Genomic DNA, 13986 nt, shown 5'->3' with positions numbered 1-13986 from the left:
ATATATATATATGCAAAAATAAGTTTTGCTCATGGCTCATAAGCTGCAAGTACATGGAACATACACAATAAGTTAAAAATACAAAGAAAACAAAGAAAAATATTTTTTAAAGAGAAGAAAAAGATATTCATAAAACGCTATTTTTAAAAAAAATATTTATTAATTTTAGAAACAAATTAAGAGGCCGGTGACCAAAAAGATATAATCTTGTCTTCAGCTCACATGATTAAATCCGCAAAAAAGTGCTTTATAATATTGCATTAATGTATCCAAAGCAAGATATATTAATACAATAGTGGGAGAAATATCAAAACATTGGAGAGAAAATAGAAGATATTAAGCAAGTAAAACACATAACGACAGATGACGCGAGATACACGAATATAAAAATAAAAAAAATAAAAATAAAATAAAGACTAAAACACAACGTTATTTGTCACATTTTGTGTTTTTTGTGTTTGGAATTTTTACGTTCGAATTTCGCTTGATATGTTTTATTTTTACTTTATATGTTCTATTTTTTTGGTGCTTCTCACACTATCGCATTGATATATTTTTTTTGGTTATATTAATACTATAGCACTCTTTTTAGCGGATATAATCGTGTGAACTGAAGAGGAGATAATATATTTTCCTTATTTTGTTTTCCAGCTTTATTTAAATGTTTTTTTTCCAAATTTTTAATTTAAGAAAAAACATTATAGGAATAATTTTTCCTTGCTCTTTAAAAATATATATATATTTATTTTTTCGCCTGTTTTCTTTGCATTTTTAACTGATTTCGTATGAATGCCTGTTTTCTATTTTCCAAAACTAGAAATTTGATGACTCATAAAACAGAAACCAGGAGCCACCTCATTAAGAAATGATCCTTTTAACTGATGGAAAACAGAATATTTATGAATCAAATTATATCGGGAATTCAAATCTGGATCAAAAATATAGATGATAAAATAATAATAAATTATAACTTTATTTCTTTATTATAATTTTATCATTTATAAAATGTCAGCTTCATGAAAGTCTTAAATATAAATTGAAGAATTAAATTTTAAATTACAATAAAAAATTAAACCTCCTACAGTAATAAACATTGTTGAAAATATTCATCATCATTCATATAGATATATGGAATGTTGCATCATAAATTCACTCTTTTCAGTCATCAAACGTATAATTTCAGCGGATCTAGAATTTATGAAGTCCTTCGATTCCATTGAATAACCTTGGTCCGTAATACATTTGTGATAAAGAGAACTCAACAAATCCCTTAGGGATAATTCGCGAAATTCTACATTTGTTTGTCAATATAATTGAGAAAATGATCCTAGCAAATGTCAAATTTTGACATTCTATAAAACTATACTCTGAAAAGGAATAAGTAAAACTGACGTAAACAATAAGCTAATTAAGACTCAGATGATGACATTTGAATTATGCTTGCATTGCTTAATTAATTGAAGAAGTGTATAGTGAAATTTTTAATATGACACATCCAATTTGTCAATTTGAGGAAGTATTGAAATTTAGATTTATAGAATTCACTCTTATAAAATACACGTTGGAGTGGATATTATTCAACAAGATTCCATTCGGCATGGAGTTTTGAAATTTAGATTTATAGAATTCACTCTTATAAAATACACGTTGGAGAGTGGATATTATTCAACAAGATTCCATTCGGCATGGAGTTTTGAAATTTAGATTTATAGAATTCACTCTTATAAAATACACGTTGGAGTGGATATTATTCAACAAGATTCCATTCGGCATGGAATTTTTCGCATTTTTTTAACTATAGGCATATACTCCGTACCAGAATTTACGGATTGAATCTGCATCACTATTTTCATAAATCCAAATTTATCTGCGATCTTAACTCACTCAAACAGTTATTGCTACTAATTTATTAATTTAGCTTAATTTAGCATAACATGTTGCGAAATTATCAATTAAAAAATCCCTGAAAACTACACTGGAAAATAATATGTAATTTAAATTTGAATCGAATTTTATACAATGATACTAAATGGAACAAATCGGTATACAGTTAAGCCTATTTTCAAGTAAACAAAGAAAAAAAAACATTTCTTTATTATTTGTTTGAGGCTATCCATTTCTTCAATTTTTATTAAAAACAGTGTTTCGATAAATTTTTAAAACTTTTCAACACTGTTTCTCCATTCTTTTGTTTAGTTTTTAAAAATAAAAAAAGAGAATAAAGATGAAAAATTATTTCCCGACGCTGCAATGATCTGCATTGCCTACAGCTATGCAGGAGGGTTTCTGCTACCGGGGGCATATTTTACTAAAATATTAAATTATTGTGGTATTCTTTATTTTTTATTCTGTACATTAATTCTGCACTTTGAAATTTCTTTTAAGATTTTCGTTGATTTGATTCGCAGAAATAGTTTTACAGTTTAAAAATTTTAAAAAGACATAGAAAAATAACGAACTCAAACTAACGAAATGAAATGATACAATTTTCCATTCCACTTATTACTTTCTTTAGAATGATTATTATATGGAATAAATACTGCAATAATAAATGCTACATACTTTCAAAGCATAGGTATTATTTTGATTTTTTGTTATTGAAGCTTCATTTTTGTGATGTTTGCTTTCTTCCAGAGTTGGTATAGGATGTTCTTTTTTTCCGGAATTGTATTTCATCTGTAGAAGAAAGAAACAGAAGTTGAAATTGATATGTAAGTTTTTAATCTGGTAATTCCAAACATTCACCCAATTTGAGAATGCAAGAAGTTGATATTGATCAACTTTATTCCCATGCCTACGAAAGATATTTGAACAAAAAAGATAAATCCCACCGAAAAGTTATTTTGCCCATTTTCTGATCAGTTTATGTATTCTTTCTTCGTCCTGTATACAGAAAAATACGCAATGAACACATGAGCGCAATGAATCATCATTTCAAACAGTTCTACGAAGATTCTTTGAGATTTTTTTTTATATTTATCCCCGGAAAGTACTTTGAAATGATAATTCTAATCGAATAAAATACAACATTTCAAATTCTTGTGAACTTAAAACAGCGTTCAATGACTTTTAGGCTAAGTTTTGTCAGTTTTAGACCGGTGACATTTACTGTAACTATGAAGTTCAAGAAAAATGTTATCGTGAAGAAAATTTTAATTTTCGAACCATTTGTGAAAATAAAAAAAATATTTGCGATAAAAGAGTTTTTATAGAGATATTCGAAAAGTCATTTCAAACTATAGTGTTTTAAATCATTAAAACATGCAAAAATTAAGAGCTATTATTCTGTTTTAATAATTTTCAAGTTTAAAAAATCTGGTCAAATTATAGAATTTTTTAAAAATAAAGCTTTTCGTCATTTTTGAAGTACATGTAATTCTCGTCATTAATTACCTGAACCTCACGAATTACTTCCCGAATTATATGAAACTCCCGTCAAGATAATATATATGGTTTGAAATAATACATTTGCATTGAGTTGAAAAGTGAATCCTTATATTTTTTGGTGAATGAGATTTCTTTAAAGTATACTTTCTTTCTATTTTATTTCTCATAACAGTAAGAATTCTCCCTTTTTCTTCCTCTTAAATGTGCAATTATGCAAAATAGAGCAATTTTGTGAAATCTTTTGTTTTCAAAGTATGGATGCAATTACTTACACGTTTTTAACCAATAATAATACAGGACATGCTCAAAGTTGCTGACAAATGCTTGGAAACACTCATGACATGAACGCTGCTTTGAATAGCCTGTCTCATGAAACATATCCCACACCAGACTTGAGCTTCTCATATTGTTGCATTGCTCAAAAATCTACACCATGCTCGAATATTTCGCAAATATAAAACGATGTGAAACTATTTCTTATGCCAGACCAGTTGCCACACGAGAAAGAGGCAGGTCGAATTTGAGATGGATAGATGACCTGGAGAAAGACATTTTGGTCTTAAAAACAAAAAATTGGAGAACACTAGCAAAAAAGAAAAGATTAGTCTGGAAAAAACTTCTTGAGAAGGCCAAGGTCCACCCTGGGCTGTCGAACCATTGATGATGAAACTATCCCTTATTTGATTTCCCTGTATATTACGTTTAATTTTCAAATTCCGTTAGCGACTTCTGATAGCATTTGTGACTTCTCATATTCATTAATTTTTTTATTGTTTTTGTCATTGCATGAATGCTAAGTTAATGGCTAATGTTTTTAATTAAAAGTAGATTTTTTTACAGTGCAGCTTAACTATGGTATGAATTATACGAAAAAAGTAGTTCACACTAACGGTGGTAATTAAAAATATATTCTGGTAAGGCATTCACGTAGCAGCCCATTATGGGACAGGAACGTTAAGGCTCTATAATGCCATGACCAATTGTATGTTGGTGACTATGGGTCACCATTGCGCACTAAGTCCATATCAAGCTGGTACTCAACAATTTTAAACTGAATAGGCTTCAATCCGCCATTGGGAATTCGTCACAATGATAGCTCATTGTGACTACTGAGTCACAAAATACATTGTTTTCCTCAGTAAGTGACTTAATTAGTTTATTATTATTTTTTTATTATAAAAAGAATCTGAACATTTTCTTATTCTTTAAATAAATGTTCTAATAAACACTTCGCCCGTAAAGAACGTTTTAATAAAAAAAAATATATATAAATAACATTATTGAAGATCTTGTTTTTCTCAACCATTTTTATACCCTAATAGCACTTTTATTCATAAAACTATTCTACTCTAAATTAAAATTCTTTCATAAAGTAGCTTTGCAAGTTTCCTTTAGCGTCTGTCAATAGTTGAGTTTTCTCAAAGTTCAGTTTTTGAGGTTTCTAGGAATGTTTTGAAAAGCAGGCAATCATATCATTCCCAAATTATTTTTTATGCTGAATTAATTCTGAGAAACATATTTGAAATAAAATGCGTGTTTGCGGATATGAAAATACATTGTAAGGTTTCACAATCGAAGCTTGTGTAAACGAAGAATAAATAGAGCCATTCTGTCAAAACATTCATCTTGCCTCAAAATATTTCCACATTTGTGAAGGGTTTCAACAAATGTTTCGGTTAAAATGTTCTATTTCATTTTTCTTATATCACTTTTGTTTATTTTCTTTTAAATTGAAATGCAGTAATTGGGCTTAAATGTCACAGTTTTGGAATAAAAAATATCATTTAAAATGTTACATAATTTTGTTTCTTAACTAGTTAAACTCGTTTGACATGTTAGGATCAAATCTCTGTTATGATGAGTACAATGAAAAAAATTCCGTATCAAATTACGGTAAAAAGTACGAGCATCCTGAGTTTAGCCTCAGTATAGTTAATTTTCACAGTAAAGTTTTTTACTGGAATTTTTACAGTACTGTTAATTAATTACAGTGATTAAGTGATTTTGCAATAACTATTACTTTCCTTTCCTCCAAGCCTTGAGCATGTACCTAGGTTATGAAAAACCCTTAACCATATAGCCCAGGACTTGGCCGCTAGTCCAGCTCCACTCCAGCCGAGGAACGGGTCTAGTCAGCGGTATTAATTTTGAAAATATTCTACTTAACATGATATTTAAAAGAAAAGAAATTTTCTTTTAAATATCATGTTAAGATATTTAACATGATATTCATGATATTCATATATCATGAAAGAAATAGTGGAATTTAAGAAGAAATAAGACAAAGAGAAAAAAAAATATACATGTAAAATAGGGAGTATCAAAATTTTAATAAATAGTCATTATCTGCTAAAAAGTTCATTACTATTACTAATCTTTTGGTTAAAGTATTGTTTATAATAAAATTTTCTACCAAATTTCTAAATTTGTTGGGATAGGCTGACAACTATGCCAGGAGACAGTATAGGAACAGCTAGTGAGATAATGTTCAGGCGAACCTTGTTGGCCGCAGGTGCAAAGATCAGTATCTGTTATATGCAGGTAATTAAAGAAGTTTGGAAATGGTCCGTGACCCGTCAGGAACCAGATGACTTGTTTTGGAGGAATTGTTTTGAAACAATAACTATTACTGTAAAAAAAAGGCATATCATATTTTTTAAGTAAAATTTCATGCTAAAAATGAATTTTACGATAAAAAGTATCGGCATTTGGGGTGCCAGTATTTTTTATCGTTAGTCGAACCGGAATTTTTTACAGTGTATAACTTGTATACTCGTTGTGTAAAATAAGAAACTCCATCGAATATCGAAACTCGAAATTCCGATAAGAATATTATTTGGTGGTATGTTACCCATATATTTCCAATCAAACAGCTAAGTAATAAGGGGGAACTCGTGGCCTGAAAAATACATTCATAAGCCGAAGACAACGACGGTGAGTTTTGATTTTGTGTTGAATTTACATAAACAGGGGCTGACCTTGACCCTTTTATGTATGAGGCAGTGCTCCAGACATTTTTAAAGTAAATACAAGAAATAAAAGCATTCGATCCAAACGCTCTATCTTACACGATTTTAAAGCATTAGATTAGCAAGCCCAAAAGTAAGACGTAAAGGAAGAAAAACTGTAAAACCAACTGGAATGAAGGAAAACCATATAATTTATATCTGGTTTTTGTGAATTTAAAGAAACTATTGCTAGGTTTAATTATAAACTATTCATCACTAGTTACGTTTTCCTGAGTAAAAAAAATAATCTTGTATGCGTTATAACTGTTAAATAAATCTAGGTAGATAAAGTTTCGTAAAATTTATATGGGACCATTTGCTTTGCTTTTAACGTGTATACAGGCCATCTTAAGTGTACGATATTTAAATTTCGAGTATAACTGGTTAATTATACTTAGCTCATAGGATAAAATTAACTCATCTACATTAGAGAGGGAAATAAAAAACCTTTATTATTTTACTTCCAGCCTAATTTATAAACTACCTAGATTTGGTTAGGGAGTGGGTGCACTGGTTTTGGCATGGAAGTTACATATAGTTTAAGTAACTAGCGGATACTTTTATTGAACAAATCCACCCAATTGATTAGATGCAGAATTCTTTGTTTTATCTCTTGTTCCACAATTTTTTTTTGGTGTGTATTGGTGTTCTTCGTTTTTCACGGATTCAGTTGACTCTGATTTTATTTTGACACAAAATTGTCTCATAGACCTCTAGACGTCAAGAAATCTCAAGAAGATATTCAAGAAAATATTTAACGAAGAAATTGGCAAACCAGATCAAAAACCCTGAATTCGATAGAGAAAATTGAGAGTAACTTGGGAGACTAGTTTATGCTTTGAGTCCTTGACCGTCGTCAGATGAACTGAAAAAAGGACTACACCATGCCAGGTCTTCGCTTCCGCCAAGACAAAACTTCTAAGAAACCAGCAAGTAAAGTCGATGCACGCATTACAGTTAAGGGTGAATATATTGCTTGCTCGAAATTCTTCACCGACAATTATAGAACGTGGTATTTATGTATGAAGTTGTTATGTATGAAGTTATTTTCACTTTTTTGATGCAAAATATTTTTTATTAAAATTCATGTGAATTTAGCTAAAACAAACAAGAGAGAATAATCTAGTACACATATTTAAAGTACACATATTCCGAATTTCAAGTTTCTATATTCTTTTACTCTCAAATTAGACTCAGAAAACAAGTTTCACATTTACTTTTAGCGAACAATGCTTTAACAGAAGGTTTTTGCAAAAAACTTTTTCTTTCATTTATTCTGATCTGTATGCAATCTTATAATGATTCAAACTGTTAATTCGATTTTAACACCTATACCACAATAAAAACGTTCTCTTTTTGTCAACTTAAAACAATATTGGTTACTTGCCCTTTAGCGAACAATGCATTAACAGAGGGTTTTTGCAAAAGACTTTTTCTTTCACTTATTCTGATTTCATTTATTCAATCTTATAATGATTTACACTGTGAATTCGATTTTAACACCTATACAACAATAAAAACGTTCTTTTTTGTCAACTTAAAACGATATTAGTTACTTGCCCTATAACTGACCGTGACTTATCTGTAAAACTTCAAACCCTGACTCGTTTGTACTGAAATGATGTAACTCTTTTTTTACAGATCAAATAAATGTCATAAGAAATAAATAGAAATTTCAATTCCTATGGATACATAGACTATTCAACAAATGTTAAAACACAGATATGGAAAGTTCAGTTTGACAAAACTTCCAGATTGCTTCCAACTTTTTAAAATTCGCTAGCAAAATATTAGATGTAAAAAAGATCTTGACTGCGAAAACAAGTCAAAAATATTTTTATAAAACAATATTTAATTGGGTGTCCAAAAGCAAGCAAATTCAAAATATGTTCGTTTTCATCATTTGCATTCGCTAGTGTATTATAAAATTTCTTCTGTTCATTGAATTCAACCCATTGAATAAGTCACAGCTGGCATTTGTTCAAATACAGATTGTTATAGCAGGATTTCGAATTTTAGAGTTAAATATTTTTTCTTGGAAAAAATATTGAGTATCATCTAAATTTAAATCAAAAAAGTAAATATTAGTCGAAAAGAGAAACGAAGCAAGAAGTATTTTTCACTTCAAAAACCGTATTTACAGTTTAGAATTAAAAAGGCTTTTTCAAAAACCTCAAAAATGTTTTTAAAGATGAAATTTAATTCGTTTCATTTTTTTAAAAAAGTGTTTTTATTTTGTCTCAAACGTAAAAGCTTTGTGTTTATCATTTAGAAATGGTAATTTATCTATAAAATGATATTACTCAAAATTGCATTAACAAATTTACGAAAGTAGGGTTTTTCCAACAAAATACCATTTTTCTTTTTTCTCGTTTTGTCATTATTTTTTATTAGTTTAACAAGTTTATTAAATCTAAAAAATAAAAATATAGATGCAAATAATAATTTTTTACATTGTTTTTAAATATTCTTTTGAACATTTAATAAAATTTTTATTTAATTATTTTTTTATTGTAAGTGAGCAAAAGATTTTTGAAATTTGATTGATTTTAAATGTAGTTTATTTAAATATTTTATTCAATGAATGCATTCAAAGTGTAAAAAATAAATGTTAAATAAATCTTAAATCTTAAGATACCGTAAGCATTGGAACAGGTCAGAAACGTTGAAAGGCAGCAAAAATTTTGAAAGTTTGAAATTGACAGTTGTATACATTCATGAAAAATTAAAAGTCAATGAAAAATATACATGAGATAAATAATAGTATGTATTCCTTGTATTAGTGTATACATGCCATTATTTGTTTCATTATTTATTTTTATTTATATTCAGTTGCGTTTGAAAATTAGTATTTTTACTTGTACTCTCGTTTCATTTACGTTTCGAATTAAGTACTTTTTTAGAGAAAAACTGCAAGCATTTTCACAAACATATCAAACAAATTTTCACTCTTTTAAAAAATTTTCTCTAACAAAAATTTCAGAGAATTTTTTTAATTAAGTAATATTATTTAATTTTTTTAAAAAAGGAACTAATATATTATTGCCAAAGTTGTCTTTATTTATGACTTAATTTGCTATGAAATATTTTCTAAGTGGTGTGTATAAAGCTATTTGCTTCTCTGCAGTACTATTAAGCTCCTGAAAACAGATTGTAACTGTTATAGTTAATAGCTTACCATTTATTTATTCTTTCGCTTCTTTTGTTCTTCGTTGAAACTATTATGAACATTTTGTATTGCTTACTTTGAGGAGATATCAATGAAATTTGAAAAAGCCTTTTTGTATTGAATTTTTTTTCATTTTCCTTTAAAATATCGATACTAAATCTAACTTTGAAGTAAATTGTCTTCGTCTACTAAGAGTTAGCGAAACTCTATTTAAATGAGGGAACAACTCATAATTAATTGGATAAATTCAGATAAATTAACTTTAATTTTTATAAATATATTTAGTTATTTTGTTTATAATATTTACAGAGACGATATTGCAGGAACAAAATATATATTAATTTAAAAATTAGTTGGTTGTATTGAATTAAATGGGTCAGAATCATAAACTACACATTTTATATTGCATGCCTTTTTCTTCCTGATTTTCATAACGTGTCTGAGGACACTGATTGTATAGCATTACTTATAAGTTACATATATTCTTTAGATGTTACATGTATATGTTAATCTTTATTTAAAACAGTATATTATAACAGTACATTATTTACTTACGAACCTGCTTTTTTTTAAAAAAATAAAAACTTTTTATTCAAGATACAGTTTTTATTTATTCCATCTTAAAAATTATATTTCAAACTTAAATCGACAAAACTATACTAAAATCTTTAGAAGACAGCTCAAAGAATAGATTTCATCTATGAAGATTCTTTTAAAAATCAAAAGGTGTATTATTAAAACTATACCAATGTGATTTTTCTAAACATGAACAGTTCTGAAATAGTGTGAAATGTTTTAACTGTGATATAGCAAGATATCATCGATGAATTTTTTTCTAATAAAGAAGGAAATTATTCAATATATCCAAAAGCTGTCAACAGTAACAAAAGAAAATCCAAATAGATCAAAGGAAGTATTCGCTTTCAAAGCTTTTTAGCATATTTATTTATTCTATAATCAATTATTACGTGGAAGTTGCAACAAAATGCATAAATCTTTAACTTTTCCGAAAAATTTGTACAAGAACTAAAAATTTTTCTCAAACGTGTATGAAATATATTTTTTAAATATTATTATAGCTCAGTTTGCACAATTTTATCGGTTGGTTTCTCATGGTGGTTCAGTTCGTTAAAAGTCACCACTTTCAGCTTGAACGCAATGTCCAAACACAAAATTTTATTGTTAAAAATCATTGTTACCGATAAATGTTTCACTAATATCTTTTGAATGGTTTTACCTATTGGCATGGTGCTTTTTGTTACACATTGCTAGCGTTTTTAGATTTTGTAATATTTTTTATCCCTATTCGTATTAATATTAAAAAATATGTTTTTTTACTTTCTTTTATCGTTATTTTGTCAGACTTTTACTTGTATAGGTATATTAGCTACGTAGTTTTTTTATTACTTAATAACTGCATCGTTCAAAATAAATGCAGTAACCAATCAGTGAGCAATAAATGCAATAATCAATGCATTAGATTATAGCGAATAATGCATTCTCTGCATTAATAATAGAGAATATATTAGTACAAAAAAAATGGATTTAGCTGTAAGAAATAGATGACAACTATTTTCATTATTTGAAGCAATTGAGATTAAGCACAATTATTTTTTACCAACCTGATGCATGCGACGAGTAATTTTTAAAAGAAAATGGTTTCTAGTTTTTGAAGAAAATACTTAATATTTATTGCACATTTAATTTGTAAAAGATTCCTAACCAGTAATATAAGTATTTACTAGAGAATGGGGTAGAATTATATACAAATTAGTGGAATTTGTAGGTATAAGATTATTAGAAAGTTACTGTTTCTAATTTAGAGATTAGGTTGGTTCTAAGTGCACTGAAACAAGCAACTAATGGAGTATTTCCTGAGATGTAAGTTGAACTATTCATGGGATATTAAATGAAGGCACAGAGAGTGACTGGGTAAATGCATCGATTGAAACAAGCATGCGAACTATAAAAGAATTTTGCTTTGATGTAATCAGTTACGTGATACATTAAAAGGAGGAAAGCACAGCAGCATCTTGAAGCTCTTGTCACAAATCAGCACTGTACTCTAAATTATTAAACATATTTAAATTATACTAAAAAACCAACGCGAATAAAGCACACGTAAAATTATGTGTGCTTTATTGTTTTTGCTTGATCCTACGTAGCACAAAGGATACCCTTTACTTGTTTTCGGTGTTTAAATTCATTTGGTGCAAATATACAATATAAATAATACCATATGAGAAAAATTTTACTGCAAATCAAATTACAATATAAGAAAACAATTTAATATAAAATTTTTGCAGACTAACAAAACTGATGATGTTGGGCTAGAAAACATGCTAAACCGATTCTTTACAAACTAACAATATAATCTTATATAAAAATATTTTTAAATGAATTGGTTGTAAATTCACAATAGAAACTAAATAGGAAAACAACTTAATATAAATTTGTTCAAAAAATATAAGTTGAACTAGAAAAACATACTAAACGAATTCTTAACAAACTAACAATATAATCTTAAATGAAAACGTTACTAAATTAATTGAAAGAATTTATGAAATTAAGTAAATACGTGAAATTGCTTCGAAAGAGTTAATCTTAATTTTATTTACAATTTAAGAGTTTCTCGAAATAATGTCGTAATAAAGAGAATTGAGAGAAATAATTTTAAAAATCTTAATGCAATGAAGAAACTTTTTCCCTACGAAATAGTTACGCTAGTAAAATAGACGTAAAAGGTATAAGGATTAAAATTTATTGTTTGCTAAGTTGTGTCATTCAGAAATTATATGTTTCTAGCAAGCTCTATAAATTCATTTAGGTGTTTTATTTAAATTTGTATTTTTTCTGGGGCAAAGTGGAAATGCATGTATGTCAGGCAAACTAAATTGCATAGTATGTATAGTGATGCATAATTGCATAGTGAATAAAATGCATTTAATGAGTTTTATTTTATTGAAATTTATCCAAATGAAAAGTAGACTCAGATGTCGTCAGATATACGGCCGTGATAGCATCACCACCCATCAGGGATACAAATTAAGATAAGTGCACCACAGATTGCATACTAGCATCGAGTTGGCATGAGAGCATTTAAAGTGTCAGTAAAGTCTCTCTAAGTTGATGCATCAAGATTTGAACAATGCATGTGCAACTATGTTTAGAGAAACAACGTGAGCGTAATGCTGGTATTTATTGTTGACTGTTTTTGTTTATGCAGAATTCCATAAAATACAAATGGTGATGAACAAATAATAGAAATGTTTTTGTATTGGGTGCACATCAATATCGAACCTGGGAAGATGAAGGCTAAGAAAATATGATTTATTTACAGGTTTATATGCTCTTATATGGTTTTTTTTCCGTTATGATATGAGATGATGAAAGGGTTGCTAATACCATGTCATCTATACTCACGTGAGTGAAGAAATGGTCCACACATCCTTCTTAGCTGTATTTTACATTTACTTCAAATGCTGTCATATGTGCTGGTTGATCTGGTATTTTTTTCCCTTACTGTATACTCTCCTTCTCATCCTTGTTATTGAATAGCCTTGGAGATAAAAGTATTGACTTCTAACACTCACGTCCTTAATAGAATTTCAATAATTGATAGTTTATTCTTTAACTGCTTCTTCTCCAGACTAACTATAGCGCTGACATGAAATTAGTATAATTAGAGGCACTAAGGGTGCCGGTACATTTTGATAAAGAATTCAATTTGATCCAGATTTTTTTTATAACTAATAATCAAGAGACACCTTTTCTATTTTCTATTTTTTTAAATATTCGAGACTAAGTAAAGCACTAAACATTTTTTTTTTGTAATAAAAAACTAAATGCATTTATGATGCAAAAATATTTATAGGGTAAGTCTAGAATAAATAGCTGTGATTTTTTTCAAATCGAAACAAAAGTACTCTGAATATAGATACAAAAATGTTTATACATATTTGAAATTCTCATGCATATACTCAACACATTTTCAGCAAAAAATAAGGAAATATTGAGAACGAAATATGAAAACAATTGTTTAAAAATAAATTCACAAAAAGCCGAGGCGAGTTTGCCATCCTATGCAGTTAAGGAAAAGTTAAGCAAAAATTTAGAAAATAGCACCTTTCCTACTGTTAATCATGAAAAGCTTACGAAATGAATGCGAAAATGAATTTTATCATAGAAAATATGTAAAAAATAGTCTGATAAATCCATCACTTTCTTAAAAAAATCTTATCATATTTTGATCAAAGGTTTTCGTAGCCAACTTGATTAAAAACACATTCTAAGAGCTCAAAAACAGGCACCAGTATTCAAGACTTGCCAGACGTAAAATACATAAAGTTTCCAACTAAAAATAGTAAAATAACAGTAAGAAACAAAACTACAAAAACCATAGTAGCCGAGCGAGAAAAAAAG

The sequence above is a fragment of the Parasteatoda tepidariorum genome, chromosome 2, assembly GCF_043381705.1.
Source record: "Parasteatoda tepidariorum isolate YZ-2023 chromosome 2, CAS_Ptep_4.0, whole genome shotgun sequence".
NCBI classification, from domain to species: Eukaryota; Metazoa; Arthropoda; class Arachnida; order Araneae; family Theridiidae; genus Parasteatoda; species Parasteatoda tepidariorum.
This window is presented reverse-complemented; position numbering follows the sequence as displayed.